Source organism: Macaca nemestrina, chromosome 4, assembly GCF_043159975.1.
Source record: "Macaca nemestrina isolate mMacNem1 chromosome 4, mMacNem.hap1, whole genome shotgun sequence".
In the NCBI taxonomy this organism is placed as follows: Eukaryota; Metazoa; Chordata; class Mammalia; order Primates; family Cercopithecidae; genus Macaca; species Macaca nemestrina.
In genome coordinates, this window is record NC_092128.1 from 100,302,547 (window position 1) to 100,325,897 (window position 23,351).

The following is a 23,351-nucleotide window of genomic DNA, read 5'->3' on the forward strand; positions in this document are numbered from 1 at the left end:
CCAGTAGGCTAAGAACCTTTTAGGAGGTTTTCCTTGGTATGGCCAGGCAGAAGAGCTATTTTGAACAAGTGGCAGCAGAGGGCACTCTTCCTACAGGTTAGTTTCTATCCTCACTTCTCCAAGGAAAACACTTGTTAAAATGCCAGTATATATATATGTTAACAAGTTTACGACCGTTTCAAAAAATAGATGACAGATTAGATAGATGATTGATTGATTGATAGATAGATGAGAGATGATACAGATAGATGATAGATATGATAGATGAGAGATGATAGATGATCGTTGACATAGATAGATAATTGATAGATAATAGATAATTAGATGATTGATATATGGATAGATATATAGATGACAGTTGATATAGATAGATAATTAATAGATGATAGATAATTAGATAATTAGATGGTTGATAGATGGATAGATAGATGATAGTTGATATAGATAATTGATAGATGATAGATGATAGATGGATAGATATATAGATGATAGTTGATACAGATAGATAATGGATAGATAATCGATGATTGATAGGTAGATATATTGATGATAGATAGTTGATATAGATAGGTAATTGATAGATGATAGAAGATTGATAGATGGATAGATACATAGATGATAGGCAGTTGATATAGATAGATAGATAGATAATTGATAGATGACAGGTTACTTTTATGGCTCCTCCCATGTCCATTAAAACTGAAATCGTGTGTGATTATGTTTCCTTGAATCATTACCACTGTTTTCTCCTTAAGCGTGTTAATGTCCTATTTCACCATAGAAACTTTCAACATTTTGCTCAGAAACTCAGGGCTTTTGGGTACTGCCCTCCCACTGTCTAGTTTTTGTGCTTTCTTTTGGGGTCCTCTCTGGAGGCCACAACCATCTTTGGAGCATGCCCAGGAGAGAAGGAGGTGGATCTAGTTCCTCCTGGAGTGACTTTGGTGATGTCCTTTGCTGCGGACAGATGACAATCAGCTCCAACATCCCTTCCTCCTTTCTTTTTCCTTTGCCTCCCCTCCTCTCCCACATCTCTATTCCTCCTAGCCTTTCTTCACTCCTCTGTACACCCATCATTTTCCTCCAACTCCAAGATCACAGGCATCACCATGTAAGCCTCCTATCCCAGATAACCAGCCTCCAAGATGACCTCATTATCCCCGCCTCCTTGTATGTACATCCTTGTGTAGGACCCTCCTGCATTGAGCAGGGCTGAACTGTGTTCGCACTGGGATATATGGGAATGACAAGGCGGCATGTGACTTCCAAAGTTAAGGTCACTTTGCTGTCTCGGATCACTAAGCCAGTTGTCATGTTGTGAGGAGGCTCAAGTTGTCCTGTGGTGGGTCCCTGTGGCAAGGAACTGAGCTCTCCTGCTGACAGCCAGCAGTGTCTTCCCAACCATTAGAGTGAGTCACCTTAGAAGCACATTCTCCAGCTCCAGTGCATCCTTTAGATAACTGCCACTCTGGTCACCATCTTGTCTACAACCTCATGAGAAACCTCAGCCAGAACCACCCAGCCAAGTTGCCTCTGATTTCCTGAGCCACAGAAACTGGGAGATAATAAATGTTTACTGTTTAAGACTCTAAATTTGGAGTAATTTGCTATTCAGCCATAGAAACTGACACTCATTTCATCATGCCTGACACTGCTGTCTCCGTGGTTTCACGTCCCTGTGGTTAAAGCTCTCTAAGGGCTCATCACTAATTTCAGGATAAAATCCAAATCCCTTAACATAGCATAGGTCTTTTATGAAGTGCCTCCTGCGTGCCTCTCAGTCCCATCCGGCCCACTCTGCCTTTCCTCCTTGTGTCACTCCAGCTACTCTGAAACACACTGCACCTTCCTAAATGTGGACAGAGAAAATTGCCAGGCTTTTCATAGGATGCCCAGTGAAATTTGAATTTCAGATAAACAACGAATAATTTGTGTGGTTATATAATACTTGGGACATACTTATACTAAAAATATTGCATGACACATACTTATTCTTAAAAGTTATTCATTATTTTATCTGAAATTCACATTTAATAGGGCATCCTGTACTTTCCGTTGCTAAATCTGGCAATCCTACAGATGTGAGCTGCTCACTTTCAGCTCCTGCTCAGCCCCCAGCTGGATCGCTGCAGCTCCCCCTGATAGCTCCCTGCCCTGCAAGAGTCAGCCCAGACATCAGTGCCCCTAGAAAGCCTAAGCTAACTTCTCTGCACCATACACACCTAGGATGGGTCAGATGTGCCTGCTGCAGGCTCCTGCCCACCTATCACACCTCTCTTGCACCACACACTTTGCAAGTATTTGTTTACCTGTCTCCATTACTAGACTCTGAGCTTCTTGAGGTCAGGCACTGTCTTACTCACCACGACGTGGCTTCAGTGCCAAAAACATAGTATAATCATAGTTTACAATTACTGAAGATTTACTCTAAGCTAGTCACTGTTCTAAGATGTTCTGCATGTATCAACTCATTGAATTTTCATATCAAGCCAAAGGAGGTACTATTAATATCCAACTTTTACTGGGGAGGAATCTGAGACAGAAATAGGTTTTGCGACTTCTCCAGTGTCATTTGAAAATGGCAAGAAAGTTGGGGTTCAAAGCCAGGAGTCTGACTCCAGAGCCCATCCTCTAACGAGCTAGACGCATTACGTCTTTACAGTGTATGTAAGTGCTTGCCAAATGCATGTAAGAATTGACTATCCAGCTAAGTTTCTCCAAACTAGATAACTGTCTTTAAGCAGGGACCTTGCTGCCTGTGCCCCTCCCAGCTCTCTCTCCAGTCACCACTACTGAGCACAATGCATGGTGCCTTCACAAGCAAATACTGAAGAATTATACTGGTCTGTTCTCCCCTCTTCAAATCCTGACTACGGATCCAGTGTAGTGCCATATACCACACCTCCCTAAAAAAGAATGGTTATAGATAGAGCACGGTGGCTCACACCTGTAATTCCAGCACTTTGGGAGGCCAAGGCAGGCAGATCACCTAAGGTCAGGAGTTCCAGATCAGCCTGGGCAACATGGTGAAACCCCGTCTCTACTAAAAATACAAAAAATTATCCGGGCATGGTGGCATGTGTCTGTAATCCCAGCTACTCGGGAGGTTGAGGCAGAAGAATCCTTTGAATCTCTGAGGCAGAGGATGCAGTAAGCCAAGATCGCCCCACTGCACTCCAGCCTGGGTGTCAGAGTGAGACCCCATCTCAAAAAAAAAAAAAAAAAAAAAAAAGGTTACAGCATGCGCCTTAGAAATATAAGCCAAGAGAGGACTGTGGTTAATACTGTGAGTTCTAGAGTAAAATTCCCTCAGCTTAGATCCCAACTCTACTGCTTATCAGCTGTATGGTTTTGGATGAGGCCCTGAGACTTAGATTCTTCATCTGAGAAATGGAGACGTAGCATCTGGAACACAGCATCAGTAAATGTCAGCTGTCACCATTGTCATTGCCAATCCACTCAGCCCACAGGCAGGTATGTGTGGGCCTGGCACCCCCATGAATTTCTGTGACTTCCTCAGTTCCCTTCCCCTGTGCAAAATTTCCGACAGGGGTTAGAGAGGGCGACCTGCATCAGCTTTGGAGTTTCAAGGCTGAGCCTTAGAGACTGAAATTAAGAAAGTGAAACCAAGGGAGGAAGGCTGCCCTACAGCCCAGGGAGCAGCTAGAAAGAAACGTAAGTAGTCCCACTGGCCCTCGCTTCCTCAGCTCTACAGAGCTGCTTGGCTGGAACTGTGCCAGACTCCCAGGTCAGAAGCTACTGTGCTTTTGGGACTGCTACCCCAGGAAAAGCCTTCGTACCTATCAGGAAATGATGCACACTGACACTCAGGGTCTGCAGCCACAGAGTGCTGCACATCTCAGTGGTACCCGGTTAAAGGAACACCCTTTACTTCATAAGTGCCCAGAAACACATGAGAACCTCTGTGCCTTGTCAGGGAGTGGGTACCTAGCCTAACTTAATCCTGGGGTACCTGGGATGAAATTGAAGGCTAGCATTTTTTAACATGCTGGACACTGCACTAAGTGCTTCACACATGTCACTTCACTTAATCCCTACAACAATACTGTATGTTTTTGGGTTTTTTGTTTGTTTGTTTTTTGGGACAGCGTATCTGTAAGGTTTCTGGTTTTGGTTTTGTTTTGTTTAGTTTGTTGAGGCAGGGCCTCGCTCTGTCACTCAGGTTAGAATGGAGTGGCTCACTGCACCCTGTACCTTCGAAGCTCAAGTGATCCTCCCACATTAGCCTCCCAAGTAGCTGGGACTACAGACATGTGCCACCACACATGGCTAACTTTTTTATAGAGATGGGGTCTCACTATGTTTTCCAGGCAGTTCTCAAACTCATGGCCTCAAGCTGTCCTCCCACCTTGGCCTCTGAAAGTATTGGGATTATAGGCGTGATCCACCATGCCCAGCCAATACTGTTAGTTTTGGAAACATCATTATCCTTATTGTACAGAAAAGGAATCTAAGTAATTGGCTCAAGTCATACATCTAGTAAGAGAGGAATTAGATTTTTAATTCTATCCTATGATATGGAAGTAACTCTTCAGCTGCCCCGTCCCTATGGCTCCAGGCTTCTGCTATGGGCCTAGTTCAGAGCTTCCAGGGAATGTAGATGATGCAGTGTACTCACAGCACTGGTTCTCAACTCCATCTGGACGTGAGATCATCACCTGGGGAGCTGATCCACCGGGTCCTCCCCAGATCACACGGATTCAATTTTCTGGAGGGTGGGACCAAAGCTTTGGATGTTTTGTAAGATTTCTTTGGATGACTCTACTGGGTGGCCAGAGTTGAGAACCACTCCCCTTAAAATAATTCTCAATAAATGTATGAAACTTTAAAAAGAAATTCGCAAGACCCTCATATCAAAAATCTCTTTGGAATAATGTCTGCTCCTCCCTCTCCAAGGGGCAATCTCTGAACAGGCAATGGAGGTAAGGATACTTCATGTACTTCATGGGGGATTTCCAAACCTTTTATTTGCTTATGATGCGTACATTGTAGGGTTGGCTCACTTTAATGCAGAGGTAAGTGCTTCTCTCGGGCCCTTAAGAAATAACTGCCCCTAAGTACCTCTTCCACTCTTGCAAGAATCCGAGAGTACCCACCTCCTTCAGTTTTGCACCCTAGACACCACCCTGACTCACCCTAATCCTGACCCTGGGAGAAGTTTTTCACATACTACCATTCTGCAAAATGTAGGACAATTAGGAAAAAATTCAGTGGTTCACATGAATGTATAATAATAATCATCCTCTACATTTGTATAGATATAACTTTAACCTGTTAGAGATCTTTGATTGCAAGCAACAGAAACAAACTCTGGCTAAGTTGAGGAAATAAAACTAATGAAAGCATATGGATTGGATCACAGAATTCAATGAAATGCAGTAGCCTCAGAAAAGATAAGAACCAAGGTGTCCATAAGAATCAAGGATGCAACAGCTTAAAGATGTTGCCTTACCCCACTTTGAGATCCTGCTCCCAAGATTCAAACCCATGGTAAGAGGCTCTACTTGGCTCCTATGACTGCCCCTCAGCACTATGATTGACCATTCCAACAACACTATATTCAAAAGGACAGCTCCCCAGAGCAAAACCGGGAGGTTTTAACAGAAGGAAGAAAAAACAAATGCTGGCCTGGCAAAACCAGTAGATATTTATTCTTCTCCTGTGCCACTTACATTTCTGTATGTTTTGCATACATAAATAACATCGTGTGAGGGACTGGGGGCAGGACATCTGCATTCCAGGTTAAGTCATGTCCCGATTGCCACTTTCCTAATGTTAGTGATAAGTACTTTGTAAATTTAAAAAGCACTACACATATATAGTTTAGTATTATAACCTTCTTCTTGAAAAATGTGGGCTTGCAAATCAGAGAGATTAGACCTATTTACCCTGCCTGCCACTAGACAGGCAGACACATAACTAGCTTACTGGTCCAGTTTTTTTCTTCTTTGTTTTTTCCCATGAAGATTCCTCTACTTTTGCTCAAGCACGTATATACAATTCTGTATTTTGTCCAGAGTTTCTGAGGTGTTTTGTGAAGATAATTTTCTTTTTAGGATGCTGGTTCACTGTGTTGCTGGAAAAAGGAGTCCCCAGACTACATTCCATATCTCACACTTAGATATTTGCATTGCATAGCAGCACATTGGGAGGTCCTGAAATCAACAAACCTGTAAAGTCATGTTTAAGACAGTATTTCTTGAACTTCTTTTACCTTGAAAGCGTTTCTTTAAATAATATCTATCTTTTTTGCGTGCGTGTGTGACAGAGTCTAGCTCTATTGCCCAGGCTGGAGTGCAGTGGCGCAATCTCAGCTTACTGCAACCTCTGCCTCCCAGGTTCAAGTGATTTTCCCGCCTCAGCCTCCCAAGTAGCTGGGACTACAGGCGCATGTGACCATGCCCAGCTACTTTTTGTAATTTTAGTAGAGACACGGTTTTGCCATATTAGTTCGGCTGCTCTCCATCTCCTGGCTTCAAATGATCTACCCGCCGTGACCTCCCAAAGTGTTGGGATTACAGGCGTGAGCCACTGTGCCTGGCCAGTAATACCTATCTTTAAGAGCTAGTAATTCCTGGAATGTCCTTTAGGAAACACCAGTCTAATGATTTAGATGGTGATAATAAGTAATAGAGTCTGGCTGCTAATAGAGGTCATTCTTGATAAATTTGGGGAAACGCCAAGGAAAACTTTGCAAACAAATTGTCTTTGCATTCCTGAGGGTTGTGGGGTTTTTTTGTTTTTGTTTTGGGGTTTTGTTGTTTATGGTGGTGGTGGTGGTGGTGGTGGTGGTGGTCCAATGTGGATTCCAGAAACACTCCATACATTTGCACACCTCTTGGCCAGCACACCGAGCTAATGTTATCTTTCTTCGCACAAGGAAGGAAATGAAGTACTTTCCATTCTTGCCCTTGTTTTCCAACCCCAAAGTTTCCATGGTTTTATTCTGGTTTCTGAGACTTTCCAAACCCAGTGTCATGCAGTAAATTTGGTGGAACAGTTGTATAAAATCTGTTCTGCCATTTTTGAAGAAGGAAACTTATTATATTTATTTTTAGACCATAAAACGTCTAATTTTCTGACAGCTCTGGAATAACCAGCATTGAAATAGAACTTAGAACTACTCCTGACTGAGGAACAGAAGTTAAGCCAGCTCTCTAAAAGTTGAACAAGTTTAAATGAGCTGCCTAAACAGAACATAATCCTACATGATATTCAATTGAGTCACAGTGAATTAATATGGACATGCCATAATTCTTTCACTCCGGGGCACAGATATTCCATGTGCTTTTGGAACAAGATTTTTCTGAATCGTAGAGTTGAATAGTTAGGGGAATTTATTATATGAATATTTTCAGGGACTGGGGAATACAGGGATTGGCACTAGAGGCTAAGATGTTGCTGCTGCTATCAGGGCTTGGGTCATTGTCAAAGGTCATGTATAACTCCCAGGGAACAGGCAGTTTTAGGTCCAAGGAAAAAGCAAGGGAGGGCCTGCTTACCTCGCAGAAAAATCAGTCCTGGGGTCACATGGTGCCAGTCTGAGTCTGGTTTAAGGTGACTTTCTGTATCAAGTTGCCAGTGGCATCATCTGGGCAGAAGATAGGAATATGGTTGTATGGAACCAAGGGAAGTAGTTGTACCATTGCTAGACGACAGCTACTCCTGTACCATTGTCTAAGAGAGCAGAATATTAATAAAACCCCTCCAGTTCAAGTTAAGGGTGACTCTAAGTTCACATAACAGGCCATTGCCTGAGTCACCCAAAGAAAGCTGTTCTTTATTCTCTACCTATATCTGGAATGGAATGGAAGAAAGGTAATTCATACCTTCAGCTCCACCCACACCCAATACAACTCTGGGTTGATCCAGACCATCCCACCTTTTCCCTCAGCAAAAGCTATGTACAGAGAGGAAGTCATCATTCTACCACCAAAGGCCACCAGGCTACCTTCACAGATCAAGGAGGACCTACTATAGAGAAGAGGGAACCTGCTACATAGGCCTAATGCCACAACCACGTCCCCATCATAGAAGAACATGCAGGAAGCATAGAAAAGTCAACACACACACAAATGTCAGTCACCTACCTTGTGGCAATTACCATGAAATGACTTCACAGGGCAGAAATCATCCAAATTTATGTCCATGAAGTTGTTCCCAACCCAGGTTAACCTTCCCAGCCACCTACTGGAGTCAAGGTGGGGATGAAAAAAGAAGGAAAGTGGTTAGGGATAGAGACACAAGGGTCCTAACACACTCAATGGATTCTTCCTACAAGCCACCAGATGTGAACAGCCACTTGCTCATGAATTTTGCTCAGGACTTGAAAGCCAGATTTGGCCTGCAATTGGATGTACCATTTCCATTTCATAGGAGTTTTCTTGACATTTTCCCACCTCAAAGGTCTTTGGTTCAGAGAGAATGAGATGGGTTATCAGGTTAGAGTGTCACATTTTTTCTTTAGCGAGACAGTCTCTCCCTGTTAGAGCTCAGAAACAGGGTTGAAATATTTAGCAATGGAAGGAAGTCTCAAAGTGCAAAAACTTAAAGATAAAAAAATACTAGCAGAATCTCATTGCCAAAAATTTCAATAATCTATAAGATCAGTGCTGTGGTTTAAATATGTTTTCCAAAAAGCATGTGTTGCAAACTTAACCCTTATGCAATATTTTTAGGAGTTGAAGCCTAATGAGGGGTTAGTAGGCCATGAGGGCTCTGCCCTCATGGATGGATTAATGCTGTTATCATGGAAGTGAGTTTGTTATTGAAGGACTAGGCTTGTTACAAAAGAAAGAGTTCAGTTCTCTTCTCTCTCTCGATCTCTTGACCCCTCTCGCCCTCTCACCTTCCTCTGTGTGATGATGCAGCAAGAAAGCCCTCACTAGATGTTAGCCCCTCAATCTTGGACTTTCCAACCTCCACAACTGTAAGCCAATACATTTCCTTTCTTTATAAATTACCCAGTCTTAAGTATTCTGTTGCAGCAGGACAGAATGAACCAAGGCAATCAGTCATGAACACATGTAACTTCTCAGGGTCTGAAGGGGATAAGGGGCTTAAGGCCAGAGATTGTGTTAATGCACCCTAGGCAGCTTTCAAGGCATTTTACTACAGGGTGGGGTGGAGGAGGTGTTTAAATCGGCCTGGTTGTCCAATGAAGTATCACAAGTGCTTTAATAAAATGTGTATGTGTGATTCACTGTATCCAAAGAGGCAAACTAGGCGTTAGGGCTCTTTCTTTGTAGCTTATAGCTATAAGGTTAGCAACGTGTCTTTGGCTGTTGTAAAGTAGCTCTTTGGACTGCTGCCCAAGTACCCTTCAAGAAAGACATTTGGGAAGTGGGGCTGTTGACTGTCTTCTGATTCAAGGTCCAGCTGACTGTGAATAGCATTTTCTGTATGCTATTCAGGACAGTAAAAGTCACTTTCTTAGTTGGAGCCATGATTAAGATGTCATAAATTTAATAAAATACTTGAATCTCAATGAGCTGTTCTCATTGTGCTAGGGATCAAGACCCTATTTCTAGTGAGCTCAAATATCCCTGCAACAGAATAAAAGAGGTACTACATGTCATATTAAGTAAAAGCAAAGAGCTCTTTATCTACTTCTTAAAGAATAAGGAAGAAGAGGCAATAGCAGACCTAGAGTAACATACCAAGTGTAAATAGTAGCTTCAATCAGTACAGTAACTATTATACAACCACCTCTTTATTAGTCATTGTTATCCACAGTCAGGCATCAAGCCCAGTCCCTACCTCCAGCTTTTTTGACCAGCCAAACTGGACTGTTGAATTGGTAGATAATGGGCATTTAATCTCTGCCTACATTTAACCTCTCCAGGTATGTAATTCTACTTCAACAGAAAAATCTTTTCTAGCACAGTAAAACCAGGTAACTCCTAGGAGTGTAACGTTATAGCTTTTGCAGTAGCAAAAAAAATCTGGGTGTTCATTTGGCATCTGTGCCCCTTCACTGGGCTGATATTTTACAATGTCCAATCAGGCTCAGTGACGCACGCCTGTAATGTTGGCACTTTAGAAGGCTAAGGTGGGCAGATGGCTTGAGTTCAGGAGTTCAAGGCTAGCCTGGGCAACATGAAAAGACCCCATCTCTACAAAATAATAATACAAAAATTAGCCAGACGTTATCGTATACACCTGTAGTCCCAGCTAATCTGGAGGCTGAGGTGGGCGCATCGCTTGAGTCCGGGAGGTTGAGGCTGTAGTGAGCCAAGACAGTGTTACTGCACTCCAGCCTGGGCAACAGAATGAGATCCTGTCTCAAAAAAAAAAAAAAAAAAAAAAGTCCAATCCATATAGTCTGACAAAGAAATCCACAAGTGTAGTCCAATCAAATAGGCAAACATCCGTACAAATTGTGACCCAGGGCTCTCAACTGAAAGTAATATTAGTCCTGAATCCTGACAGAGGGATTCATTTACCATGGCGTAAGCCTAAAAAGCTTTTTGAGGCAGTTGGGAACCAGGCTCTAGCCCTAGTCCTCCTTAAGTTTGAATGAGACAAAATCTGTCTAGAGAGACACTTTGGAGCTTGAACTCGGCCCCAGAAGACAGCAACAAAGGCTGGTGCAGAATATATCTGGGATGGTTAATTGTGTGTGTTCATTTGAGTGGGCTAGGGATGCCCAGATAGCTGGTAGAACATTTCTGGGCATATCTGTGAGGGTGTTTCCAGAAAAGACTGGCATTTGGATCTTTAGACTGAATAAAGAAGATCTCCCTTACCAACACAAGTGGGCATCATCCCATCCATTGAGGACCCAAGTATGACAGAAAGGTAACTTCGCTCTCTGCTCGAGCTGGGATATCCATCTTCTCCTGCTCTCGGACGTTGGTGCTCCTGGTTCTCAGGCCTTCAGACTTGAACCAAGATTTATACTATTTGCTCACCTGATCCTTATCCTTTCAGGTTTTGACTCAAACTACAAATGACACCACTGACTTTCTTGGGCCTCCAGTTTGTAGATGGCAGATTATTGGGCTTCATAGCCTCCATTATCTCAGGAGCCAATCTTTCATAACAATCGCGCACTCTCTCTCTCTCTCTGAATAATGATATTTTGCATCTTCAAAACATACATTAAATGATCATAGAGTCCTTAAATTGGGAAAATTTAGTATACCATCCAGTGACAAATATTACTTTTCTCTAAATCTTTCTTCATAACATCAGGATCTGTTAATATTCTATATATATAGTATATATATAGTATATAGTATATATATAGTGTATATATATACTATATAGTGTGTGTGTGTGCGTGTGTGTGTGTGTGTATATATATAGAGAGAGAGACAGAGAGAGAGAGGGGGGCTTCTGTTTCTCTGAAAAACCTTGACTAATACAAGCTCTTTATGTCTCTGTTTTTACTGTTATGGATTAAAAATAATATTAATAAAATAAAAAGATTGGGGCTGGGCACAGTGGCTCACGCCTATAATCTCAGCACTTTGGGAGGCCAAGGCGGGCAGATTGCTTGAGCCCAGGAGTTAGAAGTCAGTCTGGAGACCATGGCAAAATCTCATCTCTACAAAAAATACCAAAAAATTAGCCGGGCTTGGTGGCACATGCCTGTAGTTCCAGCTACTCAAAAGGCTGCGGTGGGAGGATCACCCAAGCCTGGGAGTTTGAGGCTGCAGTGAACCATGATTGTGCCACTGCACTCCAGCCTGGGTGACAGAGTGAGACCTTTCTCAAAAAGAAAAATAATTGGGTTATTTTGAGGCCTCTTGCTTCCACATTCCATGTTAAGTTGGAGCATATATTGCCTAAAAGTAGTATTGCACCCTTTAAGTATTCTCAGGTTGAAGGAGTAAAGATAAGGTCACCATACAGTGACTTCAATAAATATTTTGAATGAATGGATGCTCAACTACTCATAAGAGAAACCTCTACTGTAGATTTTTTGGGAAAAAAATTATTTGAAGATACTCTAACCAAATCAAAGATTAATGAAAGTTGGTATAGCAAGAAAGGGAAAATTGTAGTTCAAAAGGATAAGATCTATTCTTACTCAGTTTGCACCCCAACTTCAGGAATCTCTTTGAATTATGTATTTCCAGATAGATCCTGAGGTCTCGGGACAAAGTTTGACCTTGTGTCATTTTAATTAACTAGTCATATTCCTTTCTCCCTTTCTCGGTATAAGGGTACATGTTTCTTGAACCAGTCTCCACCCAACAAATCAGATGGAATGTCTTGACTTGTTTGATGGCTGTTTAAAACAATAACTACTGTTGTTCTTCCAGGACTTGCTAACAATGGCTAAGTTTTCACTTGATTGGAACACTATGCCAGAAGAAATACTTAACAAAAAGTCTTTTTTTCCCTTTATAAAAGCAGAATTACACAGAACAACATAATGGACACTTTTATGGCTGAGCAACTTGAATAATGATATTTTGCATCTTCAAAACTTATTTTAAATCATCACAGAGTCTTTCAATTTGGAAAATTTAGTAAACCATCCAGGGACAAATATTACCTTTCACTAGATCTTTCTTCATAGCATCGGGATCTGTTAACACTTTTGGGTTAAGTAGAATTTAAAATACATGCAGTATGATCTCCACAATATGACCTTAAGTATGTAAAAATACATGAGAAAAAGACTACAAAGAAATATATCAAAATGTATGAAGCAATTATTTCTAGATATTGGAAATCTGGGAGATTTGAGGTTTTTTTCCCCCCACTTTTCTGTGTTTTCAAAAGACCATCTTTTATAATCATTAAAAATAAATGTTATTTATACAAAAACCAGAGCATATTATATATGTCCATAATATTAACTAAGTGAAGAAGAAATGCATAAAGAGAAAAATAGATGGAAGGAAGAATACTAGAATTTAATGGTTCCTGAGTGATTTAATTTCTGCTTTCTGGCTTTTTGTATTTTCCAAATTTTCTGCGATTAGCAGAGCATATATTAATTTTTAATGTAAAAGAGCACTCTCTTTCAAAACATAAATGTAAATGAGTAAGGCAGTAAATGACAAACAAAACAAAACAAAACAAAAAAACCACCCAGTTCCAATAAATAAGCAAGAATATTGGAAGGAAGTTCACTGTGGCCGAGCATTAGGAATGACTTTATGGGAGACAGAACTTTTGCTGGGCTTGAAGTAAGCAGGTGTAACTGGGCAAAGAGGAAGGAGTAGAGCACTCCTGCCCACAGGGTGGAGGTAGAACATTCTGACTGGAGCGGAAAGCTCATTCAGGGAAGTGAAGGAGGGAGGGTAAGCATAAAGTTTGGCTCCACTCAACTGGGGAGGGCTATGGGTCTCCAATGAGATACCTTGAGTTTATTCAGCAAACAAAGCATTATCTGTTTATGCCATAAATGCTAAAGCATCCCAGGAGATTATTTGCAATTACGTTCAGGTAGTTTTTTCTATCCGCTATTGGCTTAGTTCCATAGTCAAGAAGACTTCAACTGGGACCATTCTGTTTCACTTTGTGACCTGTATCCCTCCTCCTGCTGCCTTCTCTTTAACATTCTTCCCCTCTGCATAAAGCCCTTTGACTTCTTGGCTCCATTCAGGACCCCCCACTCTCCCCCTAAGCGTGCAGTAAGTTCCTTACTCTACAAAATCATCCTGTTGTTCTTTCTGGCATCCACCCCCATCCAACATTATTGCTCTTCCCTTAATGTTGTTGATGGCAGATAGGAAATTACTTGGTTATAGTAATTCATAATAAAGGGTAACTTATTTCTAAGTTTAACAATTACCCTCGAGAGATATTCCCATTTTAAAAGAGGTGCTTGTCAACCCATTCTACTTAGTACAATGGAGGGAAGGAAGGAGGTAAATTTTTTGAGCTACATGCCTTATCCTCAAACTAATAAAGCCACCAGTTAAACCTCCCAGAGCCAACAACTTTGGAGAAGTTGTCAATCCCTTTAAATCCCCATAAATTCAAGAGTGAGAGCTGCGGGAGGTAGGATACAAGTGAGCCTCCAGGGCAGGTCAGTGCCAGGGAGGGCTGATGCCGACCCGTGATATTCTCCTCTACTGACACAGTTGGTCACAGCAGGTGAGTGAATTGCCTGCAGTCTCAGGGACCCAGGCAGAGCCAAGACTTCCTTTGACCCCTGGAGTAGGGACACATGCTTTCCTGCTTACCCTACCACCCACCTGTTCAGTGTGTGCTTGACCTGACCCCATGCCTGGAGCAGGGAAAAAAGAGGAGGAAGACGAGATATGCGTGGGACAGCACTCTGTGAGCTGGAGGGGTGGCAGGGTGATATGCAGAACAGATGCAAGGGCTGGTTATTATTAGTGCCTTTGGTAAACAGGATAGCTGCTTACACAGGGATGAAATCAGCTGTTTTTGTACTGAGACGAGTTCCAACAATGACTGCCTCCACTCTCTTCCCAACTTAATCTGACTTCCTCTGAAACTTGGAAACTGTTAACCCTATTTCTACTTTCCCCACCTTCAGTCTACTTTCTGCAACCAGGTATACAATAATAATGATAATAACTGTTGGAATTAACCATTCCAGGAACAATTCTAAGACATCATATATGTAAACTTTATTTTCCTTACAATCAGCCTCTGATGGAGGTGCTATTGTTGTCACTGTTTCACAGATGAGGGCCCTAAAGTCCAAAGAGTTGAAATCACTTGCCTAAGATCAGCCAGCTGATAAGTGGCAGGACTGGGATATAAACTTGTATACTATTCCTACACACTTTGATGTACACCTTAATTTTTAGACTCATTAAGCTTTGCTTTTATCATGTGTATAAAGAATCCTGGATCCATAATTCACACTGAACAGGGTCCATACTTTTCAATCCAGAAGTAAAGTGCTTTTACACCCTGACCTCATTCTACCTATCTTACATACACAAATTGATCTCGGATCCCTTTGACACAGGAAATCACACCCAGGCCAAATGATCTAGTCAATATCCTCTGAACTCTGAACTTGCATATACACTCAATATCCCTGCACATTCAGCCTTTGTCACCTATCCCTTTTCCTCCTCACCTCCGGCTCATTGGAATACCTGACTTTCCCATACTCTCTTCTGTCTGGGACAAAACTCAACAAAATACTTGCAAACTGAATCCAGCAGCACATCAAAAAGCCGATACACCACAATCAAGTAGGCTTTATCCCTGGGATGCAAGATTGGTTCATCATACTCAAATCAATAAATGTGATTCATCACGTAAACAGAACAAAAGACAAAAACCACATGATTATCTCAATAGATGCAGAAAAGACTTTTGATAACATTCAACATACCTTCATGCTAAAAACCCTCAATAAGCTAAGTATTGAAGGAATATACCTCAAAATAATATGAACCATCTATGACAGACCCACAGCCAACATCATACTGAACAGGCAAAAGCTGGAAGCCTTCTCCTTAAAACTGGTACAAGACAAGGATGCCCTCTTTCACCACTCCTATCCAACATAGTATTGGAAATCCTGACCAGAGCAATCAGGCAAGAGAAAGAAATAAAGGGCATCCAAATAGAGAGGAAGTCGAACTATCTCTGTGTTGCAGATGACATGATCCTGTATCTAGAAAACCTCATAATCTCAGCCAAAAAGCTCCTTCAGCTGACAAACAACTTCAGCAAAGTTTCAGGATACAAAATTAATGTACAAAATATTGCTAGCATTCCTATACACCAACAAAAGCCAAGCTGAGAGACAAATCAGGAATGGAATCTCATTCACAATTGCCACAAAAAGAATAAAATACCTAGGAATACAGCTAACCAGGGAGGTGAAATATCTCTACAATGAGAATTACAAAACACTCTTCAGAGAAATCAGACATGACACAAACAAATGGAAAAGCATTTCATGTTCATGGATAAGATGAATCAATATCATTAAAATGGCCATGCTGCCCAAAACAATTTACAGATTCATTGTGTTATTCCTATCAAACTACTAATAACATCCTTTGTAGAACTAGAAAATACTATTTTAAAATTCATATGGAACCAAAGAAAAGCCCAAATGGCCAAGGCAATCCTCAGAACAAAAGCTGGAAGAACAAAAGAACAAAGCTGGAAGCATCACATTACCTGACTTCAAACTATACTACAGGGCTATAGTAACCAAAGCAGCATAATCCTGGTACAAAAATAGACACATAGACCAATGGAACAGAATAGAGAACTCAGAAATAAGGCCGCACACCTACAACCATCTGATCTTAGACAAAACTGACAAAAACAAGCAATGGGGAAAGGACTCCCTACTCAATAAATGGTACTGGGATAACTGGCTAGTCATATGCAGGAGATTGAAACTGGACCCCTTCCTTATACTATACACAAAAATCAACTCAAGATAGATTAAAGGCCGGGTTCGGTGGCTCACACCTGTAATCCCAGCACTTTGGTAGGCCCAGGTGGGCGGATCACCTGAGGTCAGGAGTTTGAGACCAGCCTGGCCAACATGGCGAAATCCCATCTCTATTAAAAATATGAAAAATTAGCTGAGAGTGTTGGCGGGCACCTATAATCCCAGCTACTTGGGAGGCTGAGACAGAAGAATTGCTTGATCCTGGGGGCAGAGGTTGCAGTGAGCTGAGATCACGCCATTGTACTCCAGCCTGTGCAAAAGACCAAGACTTTGTCTTTAAAAAAAAACAAAAAAAAACTATATTAAAGACTTAAATGTAAAACTCAAATTTATAAAAACCCTGGAAGATAACCTATGTAATATCATTCAAGACATAGGAACAGGCAAAAGTTTCAAGGTGAAGACTCAGCAATTGCAACAAAGTAAAAATTAACAAACTGGATCTAATTAAACTTAAGAGCTTCTGCACAGCAAAAGAAACTATCAACAGATTAAACAGATACCCTACAGAATGGGATCAAATATTTGCAAACCATGCATCTGACAAAGTTCTAATACCCAAAAGCTATAAGGAACTTAAACAAATTTACAAGAGACAAAAACAACTCCATTAAAAAGCGGGCAAAGGACATGAACAGTTTTCGAAAAAAGACATTCATGTGGTCAACAAACATGAAGAAAAAGCTCAACATCACCGATTACCAGAGAAATGTAAATCAAAACCATGATGAGATACCATTTACCACCAGTTAGGATGACTATTATTAAAAAGTCAAAAAATTACAGATGCTGGAGAGGTTGCAGAGAAAAGGGAATGCTTATACACTGTTGGTGGGAATGTAAATTAGCTCAGTCACTGTGGAAAGCAGTGTGGCGATTCCTCAAAGAGCTAAAAACAGAAGCACCATTCGACCCAGCAATCCCATTACTGTGTATTTACCCAAAGGAATATAAATAGTTCTACCATAAAGACACATGCACATGTATGTTCACTGCAGCAGGATTCATAGTAGCAAGGATATGGGCTTAACCTAAATTCCCATCAATGGTGGAATGGATAAAGAAAATGCGGTACTGGTCGGGCGCAGTGGCTCACACCTGTAATCCCAGCACTTTGGGAAGCCGAGGCAGGTGGATCACCTGAGGTCAGGAGTTCGAGACCAGCCTGGTCAACATGGTGAAACCTCATCTCTACTAAAAATACAAAAAATTAGCCAGGCATGGTGGTGGGCGCCTGTAATTCCAGCTACTCGGGAGGCTGAGGCAAGAGTAGGAGAATCGCTTGAAACCAGGAGTCGGAGGTTGCAGTAAGCCAAGATCGCACCAATGCACTCCAGACTGGGCAACAAGAGTGAAATTCTATCTCAAAAAAAAAAAAAAAAGAAAGAAAGAAAGAAAGAAAGAAAGAAAGAAAGAAAGAAAGAAAGAAAGAAAGAAAGAAAGAAAGAAAGAAAATGCGGCACATATACACCATTGATATGTATGGCACGGTCCCAAACCATGATCCTGGTACAAAAACAGACACATGAACCAATGGAATAGAATAGAGAGAGCTGAGAAATAAGGCTGCATGCCTGCAACCATCTGATCTTCCACAAAGCTGACAAAAACAAGCAATGGAGAAAGAACTCCTTGTTCAATAAATGATGCTGGGATAACCAGCTAGCCATGGGCAGAAGATTAAAATTAGACTCCTTCCTCACACCATACACAAAAATCAACTCAAGATAAAGACTTAAATATGAAACCCTTTACAGAGGTGAAATCTTTAAGATATTCTGGAAAATAGATTAATAAAACCTCCAGAGTTTGATGGAACCATTTCCACCCCCTACAAAAACCTTTATTTGCCTGTCAACAACATCTGTCCAATCATTTTGGTTTCTGGCTTCTTCCACTAATGTCTCACTGTAACCACCATTACCAGCCCCTCTGCCTGGGTGTCTGGGTGTCTCCTGGTTCAGTGAGTCTCAAACTTGAATATGCATGTGGATCACTTGGAGATTATGATTTAGGACTTCTGAGTTGGGCCCAAGTGTCTGCATTTCAAACAAGCGGCCAGGTGATGCCAATGCTGTTAGTTCATGGACCAAACTTTGAGCAAACTTAACATAATGCCTAACTTGGCATAACAGATGCCAGCTCTTTTTCCTTCTGCCAGGTGATACACAATAATGAGGCTTCCCCAAGACAGGTCCCCTCCTGATCACCCAATACACCTATGGAAACCCTCTCACTTGCAAAAAATCTATAATCCCAATTGCACTTCATGCCTTCTCCTTCTGCTTGCTCACATCTTCCCCTCATGTCGTCTCCCTCCCTCCTTCTTCTCCCTTTCTCTCTGACCCATACCGGTTTCAGTGGAGTAATCTTCACTACAGTTCTTGTCATTGTGCTCCCTGTTAAATAACTGTAGCATGTGTTTCTTGCTACCCAGAGATTCTGTAATTACAATAATAATGTCTACACACAATTTCTAGCCAGTCTGAAGACTGCACACTGTTGTGGGATGTATATATCACAATAAGAGGAAACACGTGGGAACAGAATCAGAAAAAAGCTTGGAAGAACATTCTGTACTTTATGTTTTATTTACAAAGGCCCTTAATTATTTATTATGAGCATCATTATTCTTCCCTATAATCACAAGAGAAAAGAAAGCATATTACTGAAGTTGAGGGATGTTAGCAGAGCCCCAGGGAAGCCTCCAGGGGCCCCCACACAGCAGGAACAGGAGGAGTGTCTCACTGATGAAGACTGAGAGCTCAAGGCTACATCCAATGTTCCCACGACCTTCAGGTGGGCTGCCCACTCCTGGCAGCCAGCAAGGCCACCTCAGGGTTTCTCCTTCATCACCATCCAGCTCTGTGACTCTGAAACTTTTCAATTTCATGGAATCTTTTGAAAATCTGAATCTGAGGAAAGGGAAGGTCCCTGTGCACACAATCACACAAGAAAACACAGACTCCTTAAAAGTTCAGGGTTCACAGTTTTCCCAAGGGCATGAAAAACGGATCCTAGACTTAAAACTATCCACACAATAGAAGCATGAAAGAGCCATGCTCAAGAAATTGTCTAGAAATGAGAGGTGCAGAGGACCTTTGGTGTAAAGTTAGAAGGTCTGGATTCACACCCCAGATCTGCCATTGCTAGGACATGAATTTGGGCACCTTGCTTAACCTCTCTGAAGTAGTGATACCTACCTTGTGGGCTTGCACCAAGGATTAAATGCAGTAAAGTACATGAAAGTACCTGCCAGGAAGCAGACATGCAATCGAGAGTAGAGGAATGTATCACTCTGATTTGGGATGCAGCAGGGACTTCTAAAAGTGGCAATTCTTACTCAGAATAAGAGATGTCTATGTGTTTTAATTCAAATTAAGAGGAGGCTTGTCCTCTTTGCCCATTTACTCAATGGCTACTGGCCACTTGACAGCAGGGTCACTGCCCCACTCAGCAAGGTCACTGCCTCCCTCAACAGGGTCTGGGTGAGCTGGGGCAGAGCAGTACACCTTCCACAATATGCCAGAAAAAAAAACACACTTGTGGTTACACTGGCCTCTGGAGCCTCAAAAAGCTGAAGAAGCCCAGAGAGATTTGCTTAAAAGCACTATTTGAAGTCCTTGGTAAAAAACGCAACCTAAGGACAATTGTATTTCTACATTGAAAGGCTTTTAAAAATACTTTAAATTGGAAGGTCAAAGCTTCAAAGAGCATAATGACTGGCTGTTTATCTCCATTACCCTCTGCTTCTGGTGCCGCTGTGAACATGTTCTGACCTCAAACTGTGAGTGGAAATGCAGGAAGGATGCTGTCTGTGCATTAGTGAGAGCCTTGAAACTTGCCTAGAGCACTTCTGAAACTCTGCCAAGATGAAAAAAATAGCATATAGCCTCCCTTCAAATCTCAACTTGAAAATTACACTGGCCAGGCGCAGTGGCTCACGCCTGTAATCCTAGCACTTTGGGAGGCCAAGGCAGGCGGATCTCGAGGTCAGGAGTTTCAGACCAGCCTGGTCAATATGGTGAAACCCTGTATCTACTAAAAATACAAAAAGTAGCCAGGCATGGTGATGCATGCCTGTAGTCCCAGCTACTCAGGAGGCTGAGGCAGGAGAATCGTTTGAATCTGGAAGGCAGAAGTTGCAGTGAGCCGAGATTGCGCCACTGCACTCCAGCCTGGCAACAGAGCGAGACTCCATCTCAAAAAAAAAAAAAAAAAAAAAAAAAAAAAAAGAAAGAAAAAAAAAAAAGTGACACTGTACATCTTTGAATTAAAAGATTTCAAAATATTTTAAAGCATTTGACAGGTTTTACTAGAAGGAGAAGTTGTGATGATTACATGAGAAAAAGTTATTTTCAGACATCATAGATCTAACTGTGAAAACAAAACTAATCAGGCTTCTGAAAGAATACAGAAGAGATATTTTTATCACTATCTGAGTCTGTTTGTGCTGCTATAACAAAATGCCATGGACTGGGTAATTTGTAAGAACTGACATTTATTTCTCACAGTTTTAGAGGCTGAGAGTCCAAGATCAATGTACCAGTAGCTTTGATGTCAAGTAAGGGCCTAGTCTCTGCTCCCAAGTTGGGGCCCTGTTGCTGATCGAATGCAGGAGATAAATGCTGTATCCTCACATGGCAGAGGGACAGAAAGGCAAGAGGTGCAAACTCCCTCTGTCAAGTCCTTTTATAAGGACACCTAATCCCATTCATGAAGGCAGAGCCCTCATGACTCAATTGCCTCCAAAAGACCACACTTACTAATACTGTTGCATTAGGAATTAAGTTTCAACATGAATTTTGAAGGAACAAAAACCCTTCATTGCAATGGTCATTGCAAGGTCATAGCAATGACCTTGGGGTAAGCAAAATTTTCTTAAACAGACCATGAAAAAAGCTAACCATAAAAGAAAAAAATTGATAAACATTTTTTTTTAGTATGAAGAACCTTCTGTCCATCAAAAGACACCATTAAGAGAGTTAAGGCTGGGTGCGGTGGTTCACGCCTCTAATCCCAGCACTCTGGGAGGCTGGGGCGGGTGGATCACTTGAGGTCAGGAGTTTGAGACCAGCCTGGCCAACATGGTGAAAACCCATCTCTACTAAAAATAGAAAAAATTAGACGGGAGTGGTGGTACGTGTCTGTAATCCCATTTGCTCAGAAAGCTAAGGCAGGAGAATTGCTTGAACCTACAAGGCGAAGGTTGTAGTGAGCTGACATCACGCCACTGCACTCCAAACTGGTAGAAAAGATATTTGCAATACACATATCTAATAAATAAATGGTATGAAAGACTCCTTTAAATTGTTTTAACAGATAAAAACAAAATTTTAAATGTTCAAAAGACTGGAACGGGGTGAAGCATGGTGGCTTATGCCTGTAATCCCAGCACTTTGTGAGGCCAAGGTGGGCAGATCACTTGAGGTCAGGAGTTCGAGTCCACCCTGGCCAACATGGTGAAACCCTGTCTCTACTAAATATACAAAAATTAGTTAGGCATGGTGACATACATCTGCAATCCCAGCTGCTTGGGAGGCTGAGGCAAGGAGAATTGCTTCAGGTGGAGGTGGAGGTTGCAGTGAGCTGAGAGCGCACCACTGCACTCCAGCCTGGGCAACAGAGTGAGATTCAGTCTCAAAAAAAAAAAAAAAAAAAAGACTTGAACGTGCACTTCACAAAAGACAATATCCAAATGGTCAATGTGTGCATAAAGAGAGTTGCTCAATACCATCAGTCATCGGGGAAATGAAAGTTAAAACACAGTGAGATACCACTACTCACCCACCAGAATGGCTACAATGAAGAAGACTGAGAGGACCAAGAGTGGGAGAGAATGCAGACAACTGGAGCTCCCGCATGCTCCTGGTGGGAATGTAAATTTATTTGAACATCTTTATGTGTGATCCCTGTGCAGATGGAGAGTGCTGAAAGAGAAGGCACCTAATAGTAGGTGTTATGGATGGAATGTTTTGTCTTCCCCAAATTTGTATGTTGAAACCTAATGCCCAATGTGATGGTATTACGAAGCTGGGCCTTTGGGAGATGATTAGGTCAAGAGAGTGGAGCACCCATGAATGGAGTTAGTACTCTTATAAGAAAAGACCCAAGAGAGATGATTTGTCTCTTGGTCCTGTGAGGATATAACCAGAAGACAGCTATCTGCAAATCTGGAAGAGGGCCCTCATCAGACACTGAATCAGCTGATCTGGGACTTCCCAGCCCCCAGAATTGTGAAAAAATAAATGTTCGTTGTTAAGTCACCCAATCTATAGTATTCTATTATGGCAGCCTGAAATGACCAGGATAGTAGGGAGTATTTTTTAAAGTGAGCCATCGTTGGGGAGGTGAATATCAAGTCTCTCTTACGCTTGAGGTCACTTGAAGCCATCCTTAGCTACTGGTTGGTGCACTTAGAGATGTCAGCTTGTCTTTGTTTAGTCCTTCTCTCCCTGTTGTATGTTTTTTTTCTTCCTTTCTCTTGAGTTTAGATCTCTGGGTTTGGAGCCATTGATCTGCTTCAATCGCACCCCCTCCACCAACTCTTCCAACTTCCAACAATTTTTTTTTTTTTTTTTTTTTTTACTTTTGCGGGGGATAAACAAAGAAATGGACAAGCAGGTGATTGGATTTACTTCCCATTGCTGCAAAATGCATGCCTAAGCAGCCCCTTCACATATTGATATGAGTTCTTTGTCAAAAGATACTCAGGATTACTACAGACTGAAATGTAGTCTTTTAGTGTAATTTTTCTTTCTTAAACATGATTGCTCATGGTTATCATCTTATTTAGTAAACTATCCTTGGTCCTTCTTCACGCCCATCATTTGGTCATTTTATTGTGCTTCTAAGTGCCTGATTTCTCCTTCCATTCCTGACACCCAGCCCTCCTGCTGGGGCCTTTACAACCTACCAGTAATCACAGTTCCATGAATTCTTCATTCAGCCAATGGTATCA

The 23,351-nt window shown here is 41.7% G+C and overlaps 1 long non-coding RNA gene across 1 annotated transcript in view; it reads right to left on the minus strand.

Annotated features, from left to right (window-relative positions):
* Positions 1 to 23,351, minus strand: part of LOC105475781 (uncharacterized) — a 51,175-nt gene that overhangs the window by 2,366 nt on the left and 25,458 nt on the right. The window contains exons 2-3 of the long non-coding RNA XR_011622270.1: positions 8,112 to 8,211; positions 7,524 to 7,612 (exon numbers count right to left, since the gene is read on the minus strand). This is a non-coding gene — a long non-coding RNA (uncharacterized lncRNA). The remainder of the gene's footprint in view (positions 1 to 7,523; positions 7,613 to 8,111; positions 8,212 to 23,351) is intronic.